The sequence below is a fragment of the Mycetomoellerius zeteki genome, unplaced genomic scaffold, assembly GCF_001594055.1.
Source record: "Mycetomoellerius zeteki isolate Tzet28-1 unplaced genomic scaffold, Tzet1.0 scaffold128, whole genome shotgun sequence".
Taxonomy (NCBI): Eukaryota; Metazoa; Arthropoda; class Insecta; order Hymenoptera; family Formicidae; genus Mycetomoellerius; species Mycetomoellerius zeteki.
This window is the reverse complement of record NW_017256212.1, coordinates 691,501-717,243: the sequence shown is the minus strand read 5'-3', so window position 1 is coordinate 717,243 and position 25,743 is coordinate 691,501.

Genomic DNA, 25,743 nt, shown 5'->3' with positions numbered 1-25,743 from the left:
GCCACTGCCAATGGTATAGTTTAATTATGCAAATAGTAAACTTCAAGCGAAGCAAGAAGGGAGGGTTGTTTCCTCACGTACCACGGACACAACCCTTCCCCTCAAACCATCAAAATACCTTTCAACTAACCAAAATTTGAGACCTAACTCAAAATTATTAATATTGATCCTTAATGTCTAAAGATTTAACATTTAATTATAAAATATGATGTGTATAAAATTAAAATCAAATTGTGAAGTGAAAATAAAAGAATTTAAATGTGTCATAATAGATATAAAAGTAAATAAATATGACGAGAGTAATTTGCGTTCTTCAGTTATACGAAACTATTAAATATAATCTGAACTAAAAGTTGATTTAGCAGACTCACGATTGTTGGTTCGCAAATCATTTCACATAATTACGTATTACATGTATCGGAATTTCGTTAAAGTTCCCCAGCAACAGCAATTTAGGAAGCAGTCTTGAGAAACCTAAACGTTTCGGTGCGACATAAAATAGGACGAAAAGCGATCGTGGTTGCACCGGAATTGAACGCGATTCCGCCAAAGTGGAAAATAAAGGAGAAAGAAAGGTAAGAATGGCGGGATGGCAAAGATGAGATTTTTGGAATGATCGTCTTGCGTTATAGACAACGCATGGGTGTGCATTTGCGCAAGCACACATATTCAATCGTACATATATACCGCCCGGTTGAAAGTGCAAAGAGGCGACAAGGGTAGCTTCGAACAGACGGAAAGAGAAGGTAGAGAAGAAAGGGAGGCACGTAGTGCTTCATAGCTCCGACTGCAGTTTACTTTAAATCTCCCGGATGGTTCCTCGTCCGCCTTCCCGGTTTAAGATAAGCTACGGGGTCCGCCCGGAAAACGGAAGTAATGGCTTACTAGATATTATCAACTGCTATACAGGGCGTACCGTAAAGGGGTGGTGCCGGCTGCCGAGAGAGCCGCCCACACACACATATCCTACATCACTTTTAAGGCACTACTGTACCGAAACTAACAAGCGCCGTAAACTTTTCCGCGCGGCTTACCGCATTACGTGCTGGAATAAGCGGCTTATTGAATTCCGGAGCGCTCAACCAAAAGCTCTACCTTTACCCATCGCGCTACAAACTTTGTGCCATTTGTTGTACCGATTGCATGCTCTCCCCACTTTACTTTACCTTCTATACGCGTCAATGTTATCATCAATCTTAACATCTTGGCTTCGACGGGGATTTCATGTCATCATTGATGTCAACCATTTTTCAAGAAATTAATGGTCTCTAGCTGTGATATATTACTCTACACGTACTTCTCTAGACAATATATTAACGTAAATCACATTATATGATAATTTGTTTTTTATACTTTAAAAACTGTTTTATATACATATATTGGAAGACATGAAATTAACTTTCTGTCTGCAATTCGAGTCTGAAGTTTTTTTTATTGTTCATAGGCTTTTAAAAAATATGGAAAAATTTAGGGTTACTTTTCTCTCTCAACATCTCTTATATTATAAAACAGATATTACGTAATTATAAGGTATTTTCAGAGGGAAAACTGAACTCTCTGCCTTTCTTCATTTCAGAAAAATTTGAGATAAAATTTTGCTTGTGCCAAAAAAGTTCCAAATTGCAGACGAAAGGTTAACTTTGGATATGAAATAATTTATATTAAAATCAAACATATATGTATATGTTCAATTTTATCTAATTTTATAATATCAAGCACCAACTTTTAATATGATTCATACGATTCTCTCTATTTAATAATAAAGATGATAAGGTGAAAATTCTTGTTAAAAAATTAGATGAAGGTTTAAGAAAAGGTGAAACGGAGTACATTACCATGTAAATGAATACAAACGACGGTACAAGTTTAATGATTAGTTAACAGAAACACGTATCAGATTGTCTGCCCTGCCGGAAACAGACTTGAAAGAGAGAAGTCACAGAAACGTGCAAAGTAGGTGTTTGTCAAAGAACTTCCCATCTTTATTCCATCTGTAAAGGGAAACCACTTCAACTTCAAACCGAGTCCGCGAATTATAATCTGAGATAGGAGATTCAACCTCCCTGGAAAAAGACAGGGAAATATTATAAGAAATTCTAGCTGAGAATCAGTGTTGGAACGTATCTAGGTAAAAGTATCTAGATACAGTATCTAAATACTTTAGCTGTACCTAAGTGCATATAGGTACCTAGATCCTTATAGGCAGAGATACCTATATCTAGTTATTTTTTGATACGGTATCTTTTAAATTTTAAATACATAGATACAAGGTATTTATACACAAATACTGTCGCCGCCATCAAGAGTGCCTTCCTACAAGCGACACAGTATAACGCAGTGATCATCTCATCCTTGTTTAATATTGACGAACAACAAGGATGTAATGGTACACTGTGCCTCATACCGTGTCATCTGTGTCGCTTGTTGAAAAACATATTAAATCGACTCAGAAATTAACAATCTAGTACTAGTACCTATGCGCTGATATACTAATTAAAGACCGATATTCTTATGGTTAAAGCTGTTCATTAAAACTAAAAATTTATGTAATCAAGGGTAAGAAATTGATAACGAGTAGAATTAATTTTATGATTTATCAGTTTTGTAGACATGCATATGCATGTAAAACTAAATAATACTCGATTTTTATTTAAAACTATTAATGAAACCGATTTTAATGTTATTGTTTGGGTTTTGTTAAAATAAACAAACAAAATGTAATATTTAATTTACGTTGCTTATTACTTCTACTTTTCCTGTTTTCCCCCACTTTTCCTTCTTTTTTTGTTGAAAGTACCTAAAAAATATCTAAATTTTTACTTTTTATTTATATCTGTATCTATGTCTAAGTAATTGTAAAAAAATGTATCTATACTTATATCTAAATACTTTTCCCACACAATACCTATATCTATATCTAGATACCTTTCAAACGGTATCTGTTCCAACACTGCTGAGAACATTTAGATTTTCGAAAATGTTTTGCTTAAAATATAACAGTAGCTTCCAATAAAAAATATGTATACATAATTAAATAAATTGTTTTCAAGTTTTACATTTCATCGGCATAAAACGTTAGAAGTGAGATTAACGTTAAACAAATAATCAATTACAATTTAAATGTCACGTATGATATATTATTAAGCCTAAACTCGTACTTAGTTTTGCAATTGATGAAAAAGAAAACAAAATTTCTTTACAATATTTCGTTAAGTCAGCAACCAACCGACAATGAATCTTGCCTTGTTTTACGGAAAATATTGCGGTTAGGTTGGTTAGAGAGAGAGAGAGAGAGAGAGAGAGAGAGAGAGAGAGAGAGAAGAAGAAGAAGGGAGGGAGAAAGATAGGTATTTTCCAGACCACGAAATTCCAAACTAAATCCATTTCCAGTTTGCGCAGTGCTCTTTCCCGTCGTCGACTCGGACGTCCCCGGACGGTTACCAACTTCATAACAGCATCCCCAAATAATTAGAGCCCATTAAAACAATCGCGTAACACTTCAACCGAGTTAATTGGCCCCAAAATAATATTAAGCGAATGCAGCAGTTTTCCCACACTCAAAGTTTATACGATACGCGCGACCTGTATTAGCCCGCACCTTATTAACAACTATCATTTCAAATCACAACGAGCAAACTATTTTCTAACAATGGTTTAAATGATACATAATTTAAACCATATATGCATTTACAGCGCAATGCGTTAAAATTTTATTGCTACTATAAAAATAATAATTACGCTTATATAAATGGCATTATTTAATATTCTACTAAAATATATTGCGCTGTTATGTATATGTAGAAAGTTTTTTTTTTTACAGTAAAAGCCAAATACATATATTTTGATGATACATATATGTATGTGATAGAATCCAATATTCGGTTGCAAGGCATATATAACCAAAGCGATTTGCAACATACTGGATGTCGGTTGAAAGGCTAGCTCGACTAAACTTTACCGGGAGTTACACAGACGGCCGTTAATCATGGTTCTTAATTGCTTTGTGGGCACCTACATTGAGCTGAACGAACAATTTAGAGTCTGCTCCATTGATTTATCAAATAAATCGTCGCATCGATCCGTTATCAAGATTGCGACGGGAATCCTTCTTTCTTGTCGCGAAAGCGATTTAAACCTCGTTAGTAATCTGAATTTTCCACGATAAATTAAAGTCCGTCACCGCGACAGCACACGCAAAAATTTAGATGACTCTTCAGTCTATTGACAAACTATTTATGTAATCTTTGTCAAAAATATTCAGTTCTATCACGTTCAGTGATGGATTAAGCATTTTGCCGCCCCTGGGCACCAACATCTAACTGCCCCCAGGTGACTTTATTAATTTATAAATTTAATAAAAAAGGGAAAATGGATAAAAAAAGGTTTATACCCCCATTAGTTGATGAAAACATTTAATAATCCTTAATAAATAATATAAATATAATATATTTTTAACTGTACATTTAAAATATAGTTTCTGATAAAATATGCTCGATGTAACTAGTGCAAAAACGTTAGATTAACAAATTAAAACTGTATCTTTATCGTGTAAATATTTTCTATCTTCAAAAATTTGCCTCTCCCTCAAATTTGCCGCCCTAGGCAAGTAATCCGTCACTGATCACGTCCAGATATATTACGTCAACGCATCTTATTAATGATAATGCAATGTTATATGATCATGCGATAAAATTTTTTCTCAAATAATTAATCTTCTTACAACAATTGAATCGCGAATAAGAGACAATGTATCTTCGCAACACTGTTTAAAAAAAACACTGTTTAATTCCGGTCAACTTTTTCACTTACAAAACTTTATCTAAAATCTTCACACCCCCCGAGATTGCGACGAGATATAGATCGATATTCGGAATATAACCAATCTTAACCGTAGCGTCCGGTACGGTGAATAGAGTAGAGAGACGAAGCTGGAGGAAAGCTTGGAAGCACTATCGTGCCATCTCTCTGATGCGGCTAAGTAAACTCGAAAACCTTGGTCGAAGCTTTCAGGTCAACCGAATTTCTGTGCAGTACCTCGCAAAGTTACGCGTCTTCGTGAAAAACCCCATTAATCGTGTGGCTGTCGCCAAAGGAAGATCAGAACAGAGTATGCATACGAATACATCACACTAGTTGACGCAAAAGACCGAAAGTAAAGGGTAACGTTGTATCAAGGGAAATGCTAGTTACCGTTGATGAAAACGGAGCACTCGGTCGGATAGGACGACTTTCGAAAGAAGAATATCAGCGAATCTATGTGCCATATCCTCATGTGACTGAAAGTACGTGATTAAAATGCTAGCCTCATTTTCTTTCAAACGAGCTCCATGTCCGTGTCACCATTGCTATCCAGATCTCGTGCTTCTCATCCACGACGTCTTCTGCGCATCCCCGCTTCAATGTCCTCTACAGTTCAACGAGGTTCTGTTATCGTTCAACAGAAACGGAAAATGAAGTAGAGCAAACGGCGCAAAGGGAGATGGCAAATACGACAAGCTTCCCACCAGTCAGATGAGCAGAGCTCCATTCCAGCAAACCAAATGATGGATAAACGTTGCTACGTTGAATCGTCTTGGAGTTGACTGGGATTAGTCATTCTATGAATAAGCAAGCAAGACTGAACTACGGAAATCAGTCAAAGAATAAGCTACTCGTCCAAACGAGTTCTAGTGAATACAGAAAGTTTGAAATAAATTTACGACTGTAAAAAAAGTGCATATATATCGATTTATATATGCGATATGAATAAACGATGATTTTGTAGTTGTATCTATTTATATCATGTTTATTTAGTACATAATCGTATTAGATCGTAACTATAACATTTTTTCCTTTTTAATTAAAAAGAATCATATTTAACTTTTTATTTTTGATCGAGATATAAAGGAGCTTAAAGATTAACGTATAATATCAAGTAGAATTATATTATCTCATGTTAAACTAAACCAAATTTGAATAACGATGTCGCTTAAAAACCACATAAATATTTTATGCCTAATAATTGGAATATTACTTATATCTATGTTCTAAATTAGTTGGAATATGCAATAATCGCGAAATTGAATCTTATAAAGAAAGAAGACTTGTTCAATGATGATATTTGCGACACTACACAAAATATGTATTTAAAAAACGGTTGAAGATAGTTGCGCGAGTAGCGAGCTAGTTCGCGTTATCGCAAATAACCATTACCCACAGTCGACAGAATGTACAAAAACTGAATATAAGAGTAGAAGGAAGAAAAGGAGTTCCGAGCTTATGAAGGGATCCGTTATAGAAGTACTTCCGACATGTTGACACTGCAGTCGGTTGACCCGGTTGGCTCAAAGGGAAACAGGCAGCTCCGATCGCTGCTCCTGATAACGGCAATAGAGTCTAGATTACCTCAGAGGTGCTCACATTTATCTGTCATTTACAAAGAATATCGAGCTCGTGGGAGACAAGTCCTGGGATATGCAACGTAGAAGCACCTCTGACTCATCTCTAGTCAATATTGTGTGCCAGAATTGAACGGATCTCAAATGCATGTATCTACGAATACAAAAACGTTACGAAATATTATTTATTTTTATCGTAAAGAAAGTAATGTATATTCCATAAAAATGTTTTCGAGTGAATATAAATTTATAGATATCATAGTCTTTTTATGTGAATTTGATATATAATTAATCCTTATACATCTTTTCGGTACAGCATATCCAGCTTTTCTTTTTCCAATACTGGCCTTTCCATTATTTATAACTTTTTTATTAATAAAGATACATACATTTACTTGATACCGTTATATTCCTTAATGTTTGGCATTTCGATTCAAAAAAAAATTGTTGAAATTCATATGTTCATTTTTATGAAAATTATGAACGGTCAAATTGGGTATGCCATATCCAAATGTGTTCCCATAATGCGATGTTTAAGGGTTAATGTCTGATAACAAATATTATTAAAAAAAATTATATGAAAATTCATGATGTAAGAAAATAATGAAAATTATGAAAATTTTTGAAAATCATGAAGATTATTGATGTTCATCTGTTTTCAGAAAGTTATTTAACGAGTAAAAAATGAGATGAGACCATATTGTTTAAAGGTATTAATAAAATACTCGAAATCACTCCAGATGCGATTTGAGCTGTCGCATGCGTGTCGAGTGCTCTGTTTTCGATTCAAGAGTCAACGCTCGTTCATCGAGCGTGGAACGCCAGTTTGGATTATCCGTCACTCGACCAAACTTAAATCTTTACCTGACCTCGAAAGTTCTAACAAGATATAAGGCAACGCGGATGATGTATCGTATGGGTATGGTGCCGGCCGATAAAGATGTAATTGAAGTCTATGAGTGCACAATGCTGCCCAGCGGCCATTGATCATCCCATCTAGATGGATACACCATTCTTCGCTATTCATCCAATTACGCGCTTTATATATAGCATCTCAAGCGTGATTCATAATCGAGGAACTTGCCGCTTCAACCTCGGCTATGGAAAATGCTTCCACTCTTATCAGGTACTTAATGAAATCATTCCTCACAGTATTGGTCTCATAACTTTAATGATTTCACAATCAATCCTCCGTTCGTCATCTTGTCGCTAAGATCGATTTTGCTTGCGGGAGATATGTTCTTTCTATTTTGTTTTATTTCCGATTATTTTTCCGTATAATCTAGCCAGCCTGCTGCAGCGCAGCTTATCGCTGATTCATGTAGTTTTCTACGCGAAACGTTCACGTGGATTCGAAAAGCGTTGGCGATTTATCACTGGCACGATAACACATACCGCATATTTATCACAAGTTTGCGGGGGAATTCGCATGCCAAACTTTTGTTTAGCATGTAATTCGAGTTTAATAAAATGAAATTGTTTAAATTCTTCTCATATACATCCTTACACTCACACTCACATTTCTGATTTTATTACTGTCCATATAACTTTATGTCATATTACTTTCATTCAACAATGTAAATTACACTTCTCTGTTAATGTATAAAATTGATCAGTCATATGAAATCTTTTATTTTTTCTAATTTAAAACTCTATTTCTGCATAGTTTCCTACTATTAATTTCTCATATATATAATTACTAAAATTCAAATAACAGCAAAGTTCCAATTTGAACGACATTATATAATAATTATATAACTTTTATAATATAATATCATAACTTTTATTTTATTTCAAAGCTTAATTTAGGATGATAAAGCAAATTATTTTAAATTTTTTCAAGCATAAATTTTTAATTCTACGTCATGTTAAAAAAAAAATAGAATTGTCTATCGAAATATAGGAGAGAGTTGCCAAATGTATATCACTTAACCCATTTTTTTAAATTATATTTTCCATTTGATATTGATTTAGAAGCACATGAACATTAGAAATTGTAGCTTGATATTTCGGACACTTATTATTACATGTTTATTTTTCACCAATAACAAATTAATTTGTTATAAATCTTTTTGTAACATCCTACAAAAAGTAAGATTTAGACCGCCTAAAATCATATCTATATTGATCTTCTAAATCGTACACAGAAAAAAAATTTGCATATTTTAAATAAATATTTACTCCAATAGTACTAACGAAATATTTATTAAATGTAAACATATATTTATTCGATTTAAACATAACTGTCTTATTTTGAATAAATATTTATTTACTATAAATAAATATTTCGTTAGTATTATTGGAGTAAATATTTATTTAAAATCTGCAATTTTTTTTTCAGTGTATCTCCTTTGGAAAAAAAGTATTGAATTTATAAATAAAACCAATTAAAAATATAAGATTATAATAATGAAATCATTAACTAATACGTATAAATAATTAACTAATACTTTAAATTTTTGTTTATATTACTCATTTCTCATTTATTTTTGTTACTAAATGTTGTTCATATATATTAAGTAATAATATAACATAAAATTATTAATGAGGTACGATTTAGATGACCAATACGCAACTTGTCCCCTAATACGGGGAACAAACTATATTTATCCATTAAACATTTTACAGCGCAATTATCGATAGTTTCAAACTATCGCATTTTCCTGTTCATACGATTGAGAGAATTTACAATGTGCTTAGTCCCGAACCTGAATTAACATAGTCATTTTGAAGTCAATCTGCGACCACTTGGTGCAAAATAGTTTGACATACCGTTTAGGGTGCACAATACACACTCGCGTGCTTTCCTGCTCGATCGAATCTCGACGTAAACTGTCCCGACAACTGTTCTACCGAGAGAAAGGATTTTAGTGGATCTATATAAGCGTGTTGGTACTCATGAGGGATTCGGCCGATCGTCGAAAGCCGCATCCGGTTGGATGCTCGATTGAAGGATCTCGCCATTCCACGCGTAACACTTCCGGCCAGACAATGCAAAGATCAGAGCGGTTATTAGGCGGAGGATAACGGCATTCATTGGCAGAGTGCCGTGCAGAACCGAATGTCAGCGCGGTCTTCAGACTTGAGAATCCACCGCGACCAACGTCGAGTATCTCTTCCACCGCACAGTACCACAGCCACGTTCTGTATTACTGAGAGAACATTGGGCTTTCCTCTTGCGAAAACAAACGATACAATGGAGTCGGCGAACCCACCGTTACGGAGGCAGTTCCGGCTCACCCGACGGACGGAGACGAAGGACCGAATTCCGTGGATCGAGGCTTTCGGAACAATAGCGAGTTGTCCGCGTTTCCTCGTCTCGCCTGCACTACTCTCCCGCGAATTACATAGAAAATGCCTGTGCTACAGTATACGCGCCTGATAAATAGTTCCTTCCTCGCCTAATTCCATGGATGTCAACGTCCTCCCGTCGACGAAACCCAAAACTCGCTTGCGATCGTTCCATAAAAAAGCCCCCCCCCGCCACTCGAGCGGGCCACAAGCTCGCGAAACGGTAGGATTGCACGACGACTAATAAATTGTGGTTTTACGACCGCGCGCCGTGGAACGAACGCGGCTGAAAGAGGCTTACCGATGAAAATGGTGCGGGTGTTTCTTACGTAATGCAATACGGTTTAATGCATACGGTGGAGGGAATTAGAGCGATTCCTCTTCGACTTGCGTAGTGATAAAATTTAAATTTATCGCGACTGCGACGCATTTTCCGGCGCTAAGCTCCATATAAATTGTACCATATGGTTTATTGTTCAGTAAAAAATTTATATCGTAATTGGTAGTGATGTAAAACAATAAATCGACTATGCGCACAAGCTATACCTTCGACCGTAGAAAAAGCAATGATACAAAATAGGTTTATGTGTCACAATTTCTCCTGTAATATAATACTATCACCTGCAGAATCGCGATTGAAAACGTTACTATAAAACGAATTCCGCTCCATTATTCACGAATATCGATGTTGTATTTTTTCCAGGTTTCTTTTCCGGGACATCGACTGCCGGCAGTTGTGAAAGAAATCGCTGTGCGTTTCAAGTGGAGTCTACTATCGTAGGAAGATCGAGCTTCGTCGGGGCTTTGGACCGACATAAATTTTCGAAAGGTCATGCGGTATACAGTGGCCAATATCCTGAGAATCGAGTCGCGCGAGCGACTGGCGAGCTTGCGAAATGCCGTTTGCCGGCTGATTAATGGAGCAAACTTATGTACAGCAGGCCTCCATCTACTTCAGCATCGAGTGCCATTCGCTCGAACATTCATCCACTCCAGTATCTTCCTAATGCGCGTCGGCGGGGGGCTATAAGTTAAAAGAAGATAGGAGTGTAGACCGATAACGATGTCGACGGTGGTCGTCTGCAACGTGTTCGAAATAAACGCGCTTCATTCGAGCTTCCTTTGCGGCTTGAGACGAAAACAAAGTTGAACAAAAATGACCCGGATGGAAAATACAACTGAAATATTGATAACTCCAATCCGAATATCAATTCACCAGAATTATGTCTTATAGTACGCGGTTATAAATTATTTAATTGGTTTGAGTGATATAATCGACAAGTCTTCTACAAGGAGAATCCCTCCTAATGGATTTATTCCCATGAGAGATACATCTGGTATAGGTTAATATTGCAGGATCGATATATTGTAACGCTTCAATAAGTTAAAATATATCCACGTTATTATTTTGCATAATATTTCATGGAAAGGTTTTGCAGTTTATAAAAAAGATTGTAGCAGATAATATAAAAGTGACATTTTAAAATAGTTTTCCGTAATATTTTATGATCACTATACGTAGACAAATAGATATAAAATTAATAAATACATTTGATTTAAATATAAATTTAATTGAATATATATTGAAATTCAATTCGTTTATAAAAGTCTAAAAACAATGGAGATTTATTATTTACATATCTGATATTTACACAATATTTTCTATCGCTTATATAATTCAACAACTTTTAATATTTTGATATTTTTATACGTATATAATAAAATAATAATTAATATAATAGTACGTTCAAAAATTTAATTCGTTATTTCAACTATCTTATTTTTAATATTACGAACAAATGTTTTACTCAAGATAAAAAGATTGATCTTTCAGCACACAAATGAATAAAAAACAGAACGCACATAATTCGAGCTTAACTCGTGTTCTGGATAACTAGGTATTCGTTAGAAAGCGAATAATTTGAAACTCCTCCCGCATTCCATTCGCTGACTTTTTCATCCGAAAGAGCGAATTGGATAGTTTAAAAGCGCACCTAAGGAAATGGAACAAAATTGCAGATAAGAAGGCGGAAAACGTCCTGTCCCAGCGCGATTCTCAAAGAGAACGCTAAGAAATTAGGAAAATTTTAAGCCGGTGATAATTTCGTAAGAATGCTTTCTCTTCACGTGCCAGCTTTGATCTTAAATTAAATCACGACACCGATTTTATAAAGGCACATATAAAAGCACATAATTGCAATGATAGAACGAATCCAAAGTTTGAAATATGTGAAAAATTTTGATTAGCGTACAACACATAAAGTATAGTACATGGTGTATATAAATTTTAAATGTAATTGCATTTTTTATTCTTTTTTTTAAGTACCGATTAAGATCTAATTGTCCTAAAAATATATCGATATATACAAATATAATATAAATACGGAAATAAATTTGCAAGTATGAATATTATTATAAAAAAAAGGTGTGATAGGCCGTCAGAAATGGATGAGCAATTGTATCAGAGGAAAAGAGCACACACGAAGAAAGAGTTCCTGAAGAAAATCACCAGGAAAATAGTAGAAAGCTTTGCTCGTTCGTGCGATCGACGACCTCGTACTACCGAGAGGTCAGTAATTGGCTGTTACATTTTAAACAACCGACCGCGTGCGCTTTAATTTACTTTTATTTCCGCCCGGGGAATTTTCGTTCCTGCTTTCACGAAGGTTTATAACTGGACCCTTCCTCTGCCCGGCATTGGCTACACTGTGTGGAAAAAAAGACTTTTTAGTGTACTGCTTCCATTCGTCGTTCTTTTACTCTCGATCCCGTGAAGCTGCCACAGCTGCTTAGGTAATTTTAAGTAGTATCACGAAGCGTGCGAAATATCTATCTTTGTAATACTAAATTGTATATCTTTTAATTTAAAAGTAGAATATATATAACTTTTATATATCCTTTAATTATCATTTCATTGTATTTTATAATATTATATTTTTGAATATCGTAATTATCGGATTTATTTGGTTTATCTTAAAAATTTTAGTCGAAAATTTTAATACGAAAATGTGTATATTTTGTAAAATTAATTAAATTACGATTAATAATAGACGACGAAATGTATATTAAAAAATTAAATATAAATAAAATGATTATATAAGCTTCCGTTTTTTAAGTATTTTAAAAAATTAGAATATAGATTTCATAGTAAACAAGAAGATAACTTCATAAATAAAGAACATACAAAGCTCTATATGAAATAATTTTCGCATTTATGACTGCAATGTAGCGGAGGAAAAGTTTGTCGAAATTTCGATGCATCGTTGCCACGTAAAAGTTGGAATACAATCATGTTCGCGTAGCGCAAAAAAATCTAACAGGACGATAAAAAATTTAAACGAGAGGAACAGTGAGACAGGAATGTTACATGTTATACGAAGAGTTGCATTTCTTTTTCAAGTACGTAAAAAAATATCCAACCGACGACGATAAGTACGCTCTAACTAACTTACCGTTCGTGTCACAGACGTATTATTCGAGGATAAGCGTGCGAGATACGCTAAACTAAAACCGTATTCGAGGAACTTACTCGAAAATAGGTAGGTATCGTAACGATACTTCGGAAGAATCCCAGTGCGCGAATAAAACTGATAGCGAATGTCGGAGCAAACGCGGTCCGCCATTCCTTTTTACCGCATGGAGCTTAACCGATGCTGCAACCTCCATCCCGGGAATAGTTGGAAATGGGGCGGGAGAAAGGACACGGTGGAAAGAAGAGAGGAGCGGAAACGACAGAGCTAGTTCGGATCCTCCATAAATATTAATTGAGTCTCCATCGGCTTCGTTGCGCGCGAGGATACGGAGATCTCGAACGGCGCGGCGCGGGCGTGTCGTTCGGCAGAAAACGAAAATCCGCAAGCCGCAAGGCCATAAATCCTCAAGTTTCTGCGGCTGTCTCCGCCAACCGGAGAAGTGACGAAGAGAAGGGAAATCGGCGCTGGGGAGGGTTGATAGCCCGCTGTTACACCCCGCGACAGTAACCGTATCTTATATCCTTCCGTTCTCTATTATGTTACACGCGGCATCTTGGATTATCCGAGAAAGTGTCGCCACTCTGTGTGTGTTTGCTCTAGACACCGTAACGCGATGCGTATACTCGTACATAGTTTGCCTGTGTGAGTTCGCACAAGCCGACTTATCAACCTCGCGAATATATCTTCCCAATTTCTCGCTAGCGCGTTATCAAGCATACGGTACCTTCCGCATCGCTTTATAAACATCGCCTGTCTCGCACCAACACCTGCGCTGAAATGGGCTAAACTCGAAAATAGTTTCCGGAAAGAGCAGAATAATAATCCGGATAAAACTGAAATTATTATATAATCACTGAGAAAAATGGTCTGGTTGGATTAAATAGTAATTCTGGTGGAAAATGGACGAATCAGAATTTTCTGATTAAATTTATTAGAATTCTAGTTGAGATAATTAGAATTCTGATTGATATAATTATTCTGGTAAAAATGAGAATTCTAGTAGATTTTACCAGAAATATTGTATCAACCAGAATTCCTGTTATCTCAACTAGAATTCTAATAAATTTAATCAGAAAATTCTGATTCGTCCATTTTCAACCAGAAATTTTTTTCAGTGATGCTTTAACGATAGGCTTGACGGACGTGGATTTAATCAAATTTTAATCATAAATTATTACGATGTAAATCACAAGTCATTTTCTCACCCAAGGATTGTTCCTATTACTTGGTACCATCCTGGCTTCTTTCTTTTTTCTGTCATATCTACGTCTTTGCACATCCATGACCCTCACAATTTCAGGCTGCATCAAATTTATAAATTATATTATGATATAAATATATTTGGATTAAAAAATTAATATGCGTCTCGTAAATTAAGCTAAAAAATATGTAAATATAGATTTTACATACTCAAGCACTTTTGCGTAAAATTATTTATGAGTATCAATTCGTAATTATAGATATATCAAATACACTACAATATGACGATTAGAATCTATCGCTATTTTGCTTATAATATTTAATCTTGGATATAAATAAGAAAATGGAATAGAAAAATTTGGAAATATATTTTAATTTTTAACTCACACTGATTATAGAGATTTTCTTTCGATTTTCAAATTTTGAAGAAAGCGTTCTTTGATTAATTAATTCATAAAATTCTTTCTTCTGATTGGTTAACGAAGCGTTTACAACATTAAGTGGATCGCACTAGAGTTGTCGATATTGAATAGAAATATCCACACTATGAATATATTCATCATTAACTAAAAAACTATTTATATTCTGAAATGAATAAGTATTACTATATCGAAGTATTACTATCGAATATATTGAATGATTAATACTTTTTCGTTCCGATTAATTAAATTCGATATAATGCCTATTCATTCAAGATAACACTATAAACAGTTTTTTTAAATAAATGTTCATAGTCGATATTTCTATTCGATATCGACAAGATCTTACTCTTGATTTTATAATCATTTTGTATTCTATCCAGGACGTGAATAGCGTAACTAAAAATTTCGATACCTCGATAGAAAAACCACCATCCGAATACGAATCGTGCATAAACACAACTTGTATACTTACAGGAAAAGACCTTCTGCCTTGTAAAACGAGGCATAACAACGTGCGATATCGCGAATTTAAGCTTCTCAAAATTCGTCGAAAAGAGGCTCTCGATGCATCTTTGTTTACTTAGATATTTCAACGTTTCGTAGCGCTAACTGAGTGTCCAACGCTCGCCGAGTGTCGTAAACAAGAAGTCGCGGCGTTTTCGTTCGTTCACTGTGACTCGAGCGGGCGGAGGGTAGAGGTGGCGATGGTCCGGGTGGCTCAGCGTTTTCGTCGTCAGAGCGTCTCCCGTGTTATAATAGTAAGTGCCTCGTTACGCGAAGCGTGATTCCGTGTGAATAATTACTTATGAACGTGTCAAAGGAAAGTATATTCGTTGGAGCATTGCAAAGGACGAAGCGAGAGATAGACAAAATGAAGATTGTAAGATGGTGTTTTACTCGCGACATTTTTAGGCTACATTCCAAAACGTCCTCTCTGAGGAAAATTTTCTCGATATAATACAGTATACGTTACGTGCGTTATATATTTTGAGTAAAATTGTTATCGGGGAAAACGTTTTGGAACGTAGTCTTATTGTTGGAGTAAAGTCGTATCGCTCGGATTCGCATATTTTTTGCTTCTCGTCTGTGTGCACCTTTCGTATATTCGCTGTGTAATCCCGTTAAATTTTTGAATTGAGAACGCGAAGTGACGCAGCAGCGACTAATTGTGAGTCAAGTAATTGAAAGCTATGATACATCGATCATTGACATATTAATGATATTGACGATTAAAAATACGTATAATCAGTGGGATTTGTGTACTCCGAATATATTACGAGCGGGTGATATTTGATGTCGATTATAAATTTTCAGACGATCCACGCGTCGTAACCGTTTTATTCGTCGTGTGAGTGAAGTTGTCGCGTCGCGCATTTAAGTGAAGTTGCTGCCAACAGTTTTCAGAACGTGTCGATACGTAACGGATCGACTCCGGGACGAGCGGTGTCTCGGTGCCATCTAATTAAGTAATGTATCATTAATTAATCCTTATTTCGGACATTGTCGGCCACGTGACGCACACTCGACTTTCATTTATCGATTTTCTCCCGTGCGCGCATCATTCCATGAAATTTCGGTCAAAATCCGTCGCGCAAACAGTTATGGCGTTTGACCTTGGAGCAACTCGTGGCGTCGCGTTATTGGCTACGTTTACACCGTACATTTAGACCGCGGCCTATACAATAGATGTCCTTGTTTATCTTGTAGGTTAAACAAAGATATCTATCGTATAGGTCGCGGACTAAGCGTACGATGTAAACGTAGCCAATAACTTCACCCGAACGAATTCGTAGCTACGCACTATTGCACATTTCGCGTTATTCTTTCGCCGTGATACAACACATCGCGTTGCGTGTCCATGAATATCGGGAGTGTCGTGTAAGTAAAGTAAGTGCGTTCGACGTTAATCGTATTCTCGCGAGTGAATGTTTCGTCAGTGCGACTACGGAGGGATGAGTGAAAAGGAGAAAGCCAAGATGGCATCGGGCGATTGGCGGAGCAACTCTTAGGTAAGAAATTTGACTTATTTCATTTGCCATTTCTAATTTCTTGAAGCGAATTCGGTTGAACGCACTAATGCGCATCCGGTACAGATCAAGGATGCGATCTACTTAACGCTGCAAACGCTTCATTGACCATTTAGAAGAAAGAATTTTATAAATTGATTAATCAAAGAATGCTTCAAAATATTTGTAGCTTAAAGTGGATTCACCCTAAATCATGTACATCATTTTTCATTTTTTATTTGTCGTAATTGTAAGTATATCAAATATATATAAATATATACACATTTCATGTGTTAATTAGTTAATTAATTAATTAATTAATTATAATAAGGTCTAGACTCACGAACAGCAGTATTGCTGATGCCTCACCTATTGTTCTAATTTACATTGTCTTCTTATAAATTTACATCTTCCACGTCAATAAAACTTATTATTATCATTATTATTATTAAATGTCCATAAAGCTTATTATTATCTATATTATATATATATATATATTATATTATTAAAGCCGTCGTATATTATATATATATATATATATACATTTAAAAAATGCGTGTTTAATGTTATAAAAATGGGTTAAAGCGCGAAATTTTCAATATTTTATTGTGTCGTTTACTAAGATACTTATGTAGTATTTTATAATTCGAAGTATTTGTATTTCATGAAGTATTTGTATTCTATTTTTACATTACGATTAAATCAGTATACAGCACTTTAATATGCATCAGTGTGAACTAGTGCGTCCAATAGAATTTGTTATTACCTGTACTATGAGGTTCATATTTTAAGTATTTTAAATAATAAGATGAGATATATAATGTCAAATAATAAATATTTTTTAAATGCGTTAATACTATTTGGAATATTTATTATTTAAGTTGGATATATTTCATTTGTGAATACGGATATATACATATATATATATATTTACATTTTACAGATTAAGGTAGCTGTTAAAGACTGGTTTACGCGCGAGTGTCGTTAACTTTATTTCGCGAGTGAGTGTCTTGTGAGTGTCATGGATGTGCAACCATAGAGAAATGAAAGAGCTGAGAAGGAGGCCAGGGTGGCATCTGGCAACGGCGGAACAACCCCTCGGTGAGAAAATTTATGACTTATTTCATTTGCTATTTCTTATTTACGTGAGATTCACATTCGTTTATTCCCGCGGTAAAATTATACTTTACGATACTCTACGTTATTTTAATATAATGCATTCGAAATCTTTTATGTTATTTCGAGATATTACGGTATTATAAATTGTCAGTGTTTTAGATATTTTAAATAATAAAAATGGGAAATATATGATAAGAATTTCAAATAATAAAAATAAAAAAATGCACGAATACTATTTAGATTATTCATTGTTTTATTATAATATGCTTTATTATAATTTGAATATATTTATATTTTTTTACAGATTAATGTAGCTGTATTACAACTCCGCCGTTGCGCATCGGTTCTGTGAGTTATATAAATTTTTTTTAATTTTAAGGTTGTAGATTCACGAAAAAAGTAGGTATGTGTGCATAAAATAAGAAAAGGTCGAAAAAACCAAAAAATTGAAAAAGAATATTATAACATAGTTATAATATTTAACTATTATATATAACTCCATTTCCTTAAAATAAATATACTAGGTATAATACATATTAATAACATATATATTTATTCCTAGAACACATGAATTAATAAGCAATGATAGTTTCATAAAAGAGAATTTAAAGAAATACATTAGGAAAACTGTTAGCAGTTAATTGTTAAGCAATTATTAAGCAATTGTTTTGCTCGTTTTTATTATCTGGGTTTGCTATCAAAATTAATTAAATAAATGATAAAATTTACACATTTTTAACGTCGGATCACCGACGCAAAAAACAATAAGAAATTTATACGTAGATAATACAGTCTAAAACATCGCGACGTTTATCTTATTCCATGTCAGCAACGAGAAACAAAAAAATATTAAGACAGACCTAAAAAAATTCTTACACATCATCAAAATAAGTACCATTTACTAAAAACGTTTCGTGATAGTGGATAGTTGATAGCAATAAAGCGTTATCTGACTTCCACTCCGAGTCACTTAATGTCTGCGGGGACATTTAAAGTTCTTGGAAGTGCAAACCATCCGCGCTATAAAACACTACCTTACCACCTTCGTCGTTAGCTACTTATTATAACGACATTATTCTCGCTCCTCCTCATTAGCTATCCTATCAACGACACTTTCTACCATCCTTTCCCCGTTTTAAGTTCACTCACAGTTGACGATGCCGCCGGGATAAGTAGATGTACTTTTCTCCATCTTTTCTGCACTCGTCTTCTTTCTCGCGACCGTTCTACTCTTCGACACATCTTTGACGATCGTGACTGAATTAATTTCAGTTCGGTGCGCGTAGTCAATCGTAATCCATTTATCTCGAGGACGAGTTGTTACACCGTAACTTTATATCCTCAGCGATATCAGGAAACAGAACATTATTATTCGTAGATATCAGATTTCCGTCTTCCCGTGAAACGTTCGGATGATAATAATGTCGTTCAGCATACGATTGAATGAATAAGATTATTGAAGCTCGTTGCATATATAAAAATCGATTCATGTATTCTGTTTACGTATTCGAGAAGTGTTGAACATCTGATTATCTTCGTAACTCGAAAGAGTTATGCGGAGTCTACAATAAAAGTCGTAGCGGTCGTAGAGTCTTAAATCGTAAAAAATTAACCAATCACAGTTTGAAAAAAATAATTGACTATGATTGGTCAATTTTCTACGACTTAGGACCCTACGATCGCTACGACTTCTATTGAAGACCCTGCATTACATTACGATATTTCACGTAAATACGTTATATGTAGAAAACTGGGAAAAATACACTTGTTTTAGAAATTCACTTGTTATTGTTCGATAAAATAAGAGTAACGATTTTAGTGTGAATATTCTAGAATTAATCATATCGTCACCCCGATAGATCGCTCTAATTAACGCTCCATTTAGTTCAAATAAACTTTTGTCTATCCATCCTATAAAATCCGCGAGGCGTTAACTCGTATCACGGCGGCTAATTCAATATATCGTTTTGTGCATATGTCTGTGTATGACGGATCAGAACTACTCGTATCTAACCATACCTATAACATCATTCTACATGTTAACTGAAATTAGCGTTTGCTACTGCATTTGACACGATAGTCGTTTGAAATTTTCCTGACCGGTTGATTAACTCATGACATAATGAAAGAATTTAATAGCAAAATACATCACTCTAATACGGTATATAAAGTATTCTGAATCTATTATTTATTGCTACCTGTTTGTTGTCAAGACAATTCACGCGAAAAGATTACGTATTTTTTTAAACGAATTTTTTTAAAACTTCTCCAGGTTTTATTATGAAATTACACGAAGTTAGTGAATTATCTAGTTCCTCGAGTCGAGAGGCAGCAAGACGTGTAGGCACTAAACAAAAAGTTGGTATCCATTTTTTATACAAGTCAGTAAATTGCCTCACCGAAGTTTAACTGCGGCTCTAGTTAAGATGAAAACTTTGAATCGAAAGAGAGAAGCTTTTCTGATGAAGTGATCACACATTTCTTGTGAATCAAACTCATTCACCATATTTCGCGATGCATATTCACGAATTAATACATAAAACTTACTTGGAATATAACGGAAAGTTTTTTGCGAATGTTCTTTTCTCTCGAACATAACGTGGCATTAGCATTTAATCTCGTTGAAAGGAAAATTAATAACTTATCTAAAAGTAATGCGCTATTTAAATTGATTACTTAAATATTTATATCTTTCTTATGTTTTTTATATACATTGTGCGATTCGATAAATTTTCTCATTTACCTTACCTCCCTGGCTAGAGAGGACTTTTCCAGGGGCATACAGAGCCACTCTTGTTCTTCCAACTGAAAGTCCTAAATCCTGCGCGACGCAGAATTTCATCGATATTCTCTAATAAATTCGAATGGGCCGCTCGCGAACTCCAGTCCTAGTTGTAAATATTCAAAGTTTTTTATTCCAATCAGTTTTTCTCCTCACCGTTCGCGCGGACTCTCTGCCTCTAACATCCATTTCCAATCTAACATCGCCATCGCCGCACGACGAGAAGAAGGAACAATCGAAGTTTTACTCGAGATGGATTTCCTGATGAAAAAAAAACTTGGATGTTCGAAGAGGCTTGAGCACGGCCTGAAATCGAATCTCGAAATTCTCGATGGGTCGTTGTGGTAAATTTCGGCGGAGCCTCTGCCAAGCAGCCTGTGATTTACGCCTGAAGTAAATCATCTTGCGTTATGCATATCTTTCAAAGTACAACGAGTCTCACAACGAGCCCTTCATCATTTTAGATATATCACAATGAGGAGAAATAACTTGTCATGTCGCTTGCGAGGCCGATTTTTTTAACAGTCATTTTTTCCACTCTTAGTTCACGCGGTGTCCTCTTCTCCTCATCTCTTCATGTTCAATAATTTTTGCAGTTTGCGGCATGCCTGATGTTCCGATTGAGAAATTATAATTACATTATCATATATGAATGCAACGGAAAAAAGATTACTGAAAATATTCTTTTATGTTCTCGATAATAATCAATAATAATGGCGACTAAAGAAAATATTATTTTTGCAAAAACTCTCGATAACGTAATATAATAATAATTTATTACAATTGTTTCGTAAGTTTGCACGAAGTATTTAAATTATTTCGCAAACATAGTGCATTAATTTTCCAAAAAATAATATATCTGTCAAACGTAATGATCTGACAATGAGAGAAGCAGTTTCACAATGCAAATTATGACGTTCGTGCCATTCATACAAAAAATACGAACTCTCTCTCCATCGTGCGATTGTACCGACATGTAAGATGGCAGTCGCGTGTGCTATCAACGTCCTGCGAAGGTAGGGGAAATTAAATTAAATTTAAATTAAGTTCAATTAATTAAGCCGCTTCTCTCGTGGGAACTACGCTTCTGCGCTCACTCGTTGTCCCTGAAATTCACCTCTTGCAAAAGGGCTGCCAGTGAGGATAGTGATCCTTGTTTGGCTCCGAATACGGAACTAATCTCTTTTAAATTAGTATTAAATTCTAAACGGTCCCGAGTCTGTACGCGGCGTTATTAAATTCTACTATGGTGCCACGTGTTGCCGCGAAATTTTCTCGCTTCGAACGAGTCGTTGCAGACCCGATGTTTTACACCGATCATAAATACGGTGGACTCCTCTATTACGTTCCGGTAGCGTTACGATTTCTGCAATATATGATGTAATCTTTCATCTCCGAAATTGTCTCGACAAGATTTAAAGACCGCTTTGAAACATCTGTGAATTTTTAATGATATGCTATTAATATATGTTGCACATATTCATATATCTATTATACTAACATTCTTAAAATATGTAAGAATTACAAAAACGAATAATTCTAAGTGTGATGACGTCTGTGATATTTTGAACGTAGTGGAACGGTATTAGATGCAATAAGTACGATTAAATAAAAAATTGATTATCTTTTCCTGCTTGATAACAAAGGTGAATAATGCTCGATATGTTTCAGTGTTTCCGGCTATTATTTTCGTAAACCTGTATACAATTTGATTCAAAATTGCATACGTCGGATCCGTAACCAATGCTGCAAGTGGCAGATCGCAAGACACTGGCAGCAAAAGAGATATACGATAACGGCAGACAATTCGAGCGAGCTTTCGAAGCGCCCGTAGGTACCGTGCCAAAGAGCTGAGACTATCTTAGCCTGTTTCAGTAGATACAACATGCACACACACACACACATACTCACGTATATATATACTTCGGTATTTAAGCAACCAATTACCTCGTATACCGAGCGATCGTAACGGAGGATCGTAATATGGAAGCGGCGACCGGTGCTGGTGCTACCTTATAAATTTCACAGAATTGGCTGCGCTTCGCCGAAGAGTCACGAGGCACGCATAGCCGGCAATAATGACACCGGGTGTGGTATTAAAATTTTCCAAAAATAAGGAGCGCGACTGCCATATATTACGTGGCGCGAATTGCAATATGCACTTTTGCAAGCCAGCTACCGATAGTGCGATCGATATTGCAATATTTGCTTTTCTGTAAAATGGACGATTTAAAATCTGAACAATGTTGATGAGGTAAATAAATCAAGGCAAAGCAATGATGCTTTATATTACTTAATATGTATAATATCCATACATTGTCTGCATATTTTGATTATAGGAGAAAATATCTTACTGATAAAAAAAAAGTATTCCGCTTTTGATTATTTTAATTTATAATTTTTTATTTTTTTATATGTATATGCTTGAATATTATTCAATATTCACAACGAGTTTAATGCTGATATGTATAATATTAGTTACAAAATATTTCACAATGAAATAAAATTATTTCTAGGCTCGATTATTTATACGTGCATTTTTGTTCTTGGGGATTTCTTGGTCCTTCATCCTGAAACACGTTCTAATGTGCTTGAAAGTTTCTTTTTACTTTAAAACAAGCGTAATTGTACCTTAGGAGTTTCTTTCTTGAAATAGTCGCAAACGATGTTCTTCTCTCGTACTAATAGAACGCATCTACGTGCATCGCGACTCGAAACTTGCAAAATATTCTCTAAAAGTTGTGGCTGTGCACCGCGTCGAGGTCACGTTTCTGGCTGGAGGCCGGCCCCTCAGAGAGAGACTGAAAAATGAATCTTCTCCACAGTGAGGCGAGATAGGTGCCGAGACGGTCATACATTTCGTACGAAAGAATCTTTTACAGTTTCACTTTTTTTTTTTGGTAGGTGAAACTATTGCGTGCCGAAACCTAGCTACTGCTTGTTCATATTTCATGACGATGAATTAAAAGTGGGCGTCGATGCAAACTCGGAAAAGTTACGTATTCAATGATAGAATCAAACGACACGGCTATCTATTATATATTATATCTGTTATATATTTATATGGATATAAATATATATCCAAAAATTTGTTTTGAACATATATATTCATACAATATTTAACAGATAGACTTCGAGTTAGGTATTTACTTTTTACTTTATCATATTGATTAAAATTAATAGGTAAAGGCTCAAATTATGTATATATGTATATAGTTATTGTAAAACAATAAAATTTAATCGTGGCTTATTTCGAGCTAATAAATCAATGAATTCAAATAATCAGTTAATATACAATAGAAAATATAAAACAAAATATAATATAAGATTCAAACGTTTCGACTTACAAAGTCTTCTTCAGTGATTACATAGTCAAATAATATTGTTTTATATTTTCTATTGTATATTAACTGATTATTTGAATTCACCGATTTATTAGTTCGAAATAAGCCACGATTCTATTTTATCATATTGATTAAAATAATATGATAGAGATAGAAAAAAACGTATAATTATGACCTAAATTGAGCGATAGAGCTATTTCGTAAATAAGCTTCCTTTTGCTGCATCAAGATAGTGATGAAATTCTTACTTTAATTTATCCTTCGTACTTTCGACGCGAGATCTTCCCCTCTTTCGTATGTCATTCCAAGTACCTTCTTATACAATTCTCGATCCTTTATATTCTGGACTAGCTAAGTAAATAAATCACCGTATTGCCTCGATATGTTCAACTCCAAGAAGTGATTACTCATGCTAAATAAATAGACGATGAACACATTTATTACGTTGAAGGACAATTCGTAAACATTCGGTAGCAGAACAGAATAATTATTTGTCTATTAGTATAATAATAATTTGAGATTTATTATAATTGCAAACATCTCTAAATTAATAATTTAATTTAATATATTATAAGAAATATGATAAGCATAAAGATCGAAGCATTAATCTCCTAGAAGAGAAAATTATATATAGAAAGAATAAATGTATTAAATATAGAAAATAAAAAGCAATGTGTGCTAATAATATTGTATATAATGTTAATGTGTGTTATAAATAAAACCCTAATGAAACGATTAGCCTATATAATCATATAAATAGCGAGGGCCTATAGACTGAAAGACTGTGTAGAAAGGGGGTCTTGAAGCATGGGATAAATACAGGCAATGTTAATAAAGTCTTATCGGCGTGAGACCATGCGTGTCGACTTAAAGCCATGAACACACTAATCCGCTATATGCTAATGTCAGTCGGCCGAGAAAACAGTCGAGTGAGGTAATACAATCTTCCCCGTCATGCACTACGTAGAACGATGTATGACTATGAGGACAGTGGGATTGCGGTTAAGGGGATGCTGGAGTGCCAAATTATCACATTACAGTCGTATAAAAATCTTCGAATTGACTGAACGGAATAAAAAATCCTTTTGCAGAATTAAAGTAGACGCAAAATTAGGAGGTGGTGCAGTGGACCTTGTCAAAAAAAAGTTAAAAAATTTTTTAACATTCTTTCGATTTACTTTCAAATAAAAGGTTCATTGCACCACCTCCTAATTTTGCGTCTATTTTAATCCTATAAAAGGATTTTTTATTTCGTTCAGTCAATTCGAAGATTTTTATACGATTGTACTGTGATAATTTGGTCACTCTAGTATCCCTTTAAGATGGCTCCAAAAGAGCTCCACGTTTTCAAACTCCTTTACGAGATGAGAAATAATCGCGTAAGATTAAGTAATTGAAAGGTTTAAGTAATTGCTTTAAAAAATAGTAAACATTAAGGTTTTCCCAATATGTTTTAAGATATTATCTATACGGTGCTTTTTCGGAATATCTTCTATTTCTGATGGCAAATACTCGTATCACGAAGGATTGAGCGGCATAGGTAGGAATGAGAATGAGGAAAAAAAACGAGCGAATTCAGCGCGTTGCGAATTCGGCATATCATATTTACGACACGGACGTGACGTAATCTGGAACATTATATAATACGCAGCAAATCGGAAAGGAGAAAAAGATTCGATGGCAGATAGCCTTGCGAATAAAATCCGACCTGACGTAATGCAGCAGCATT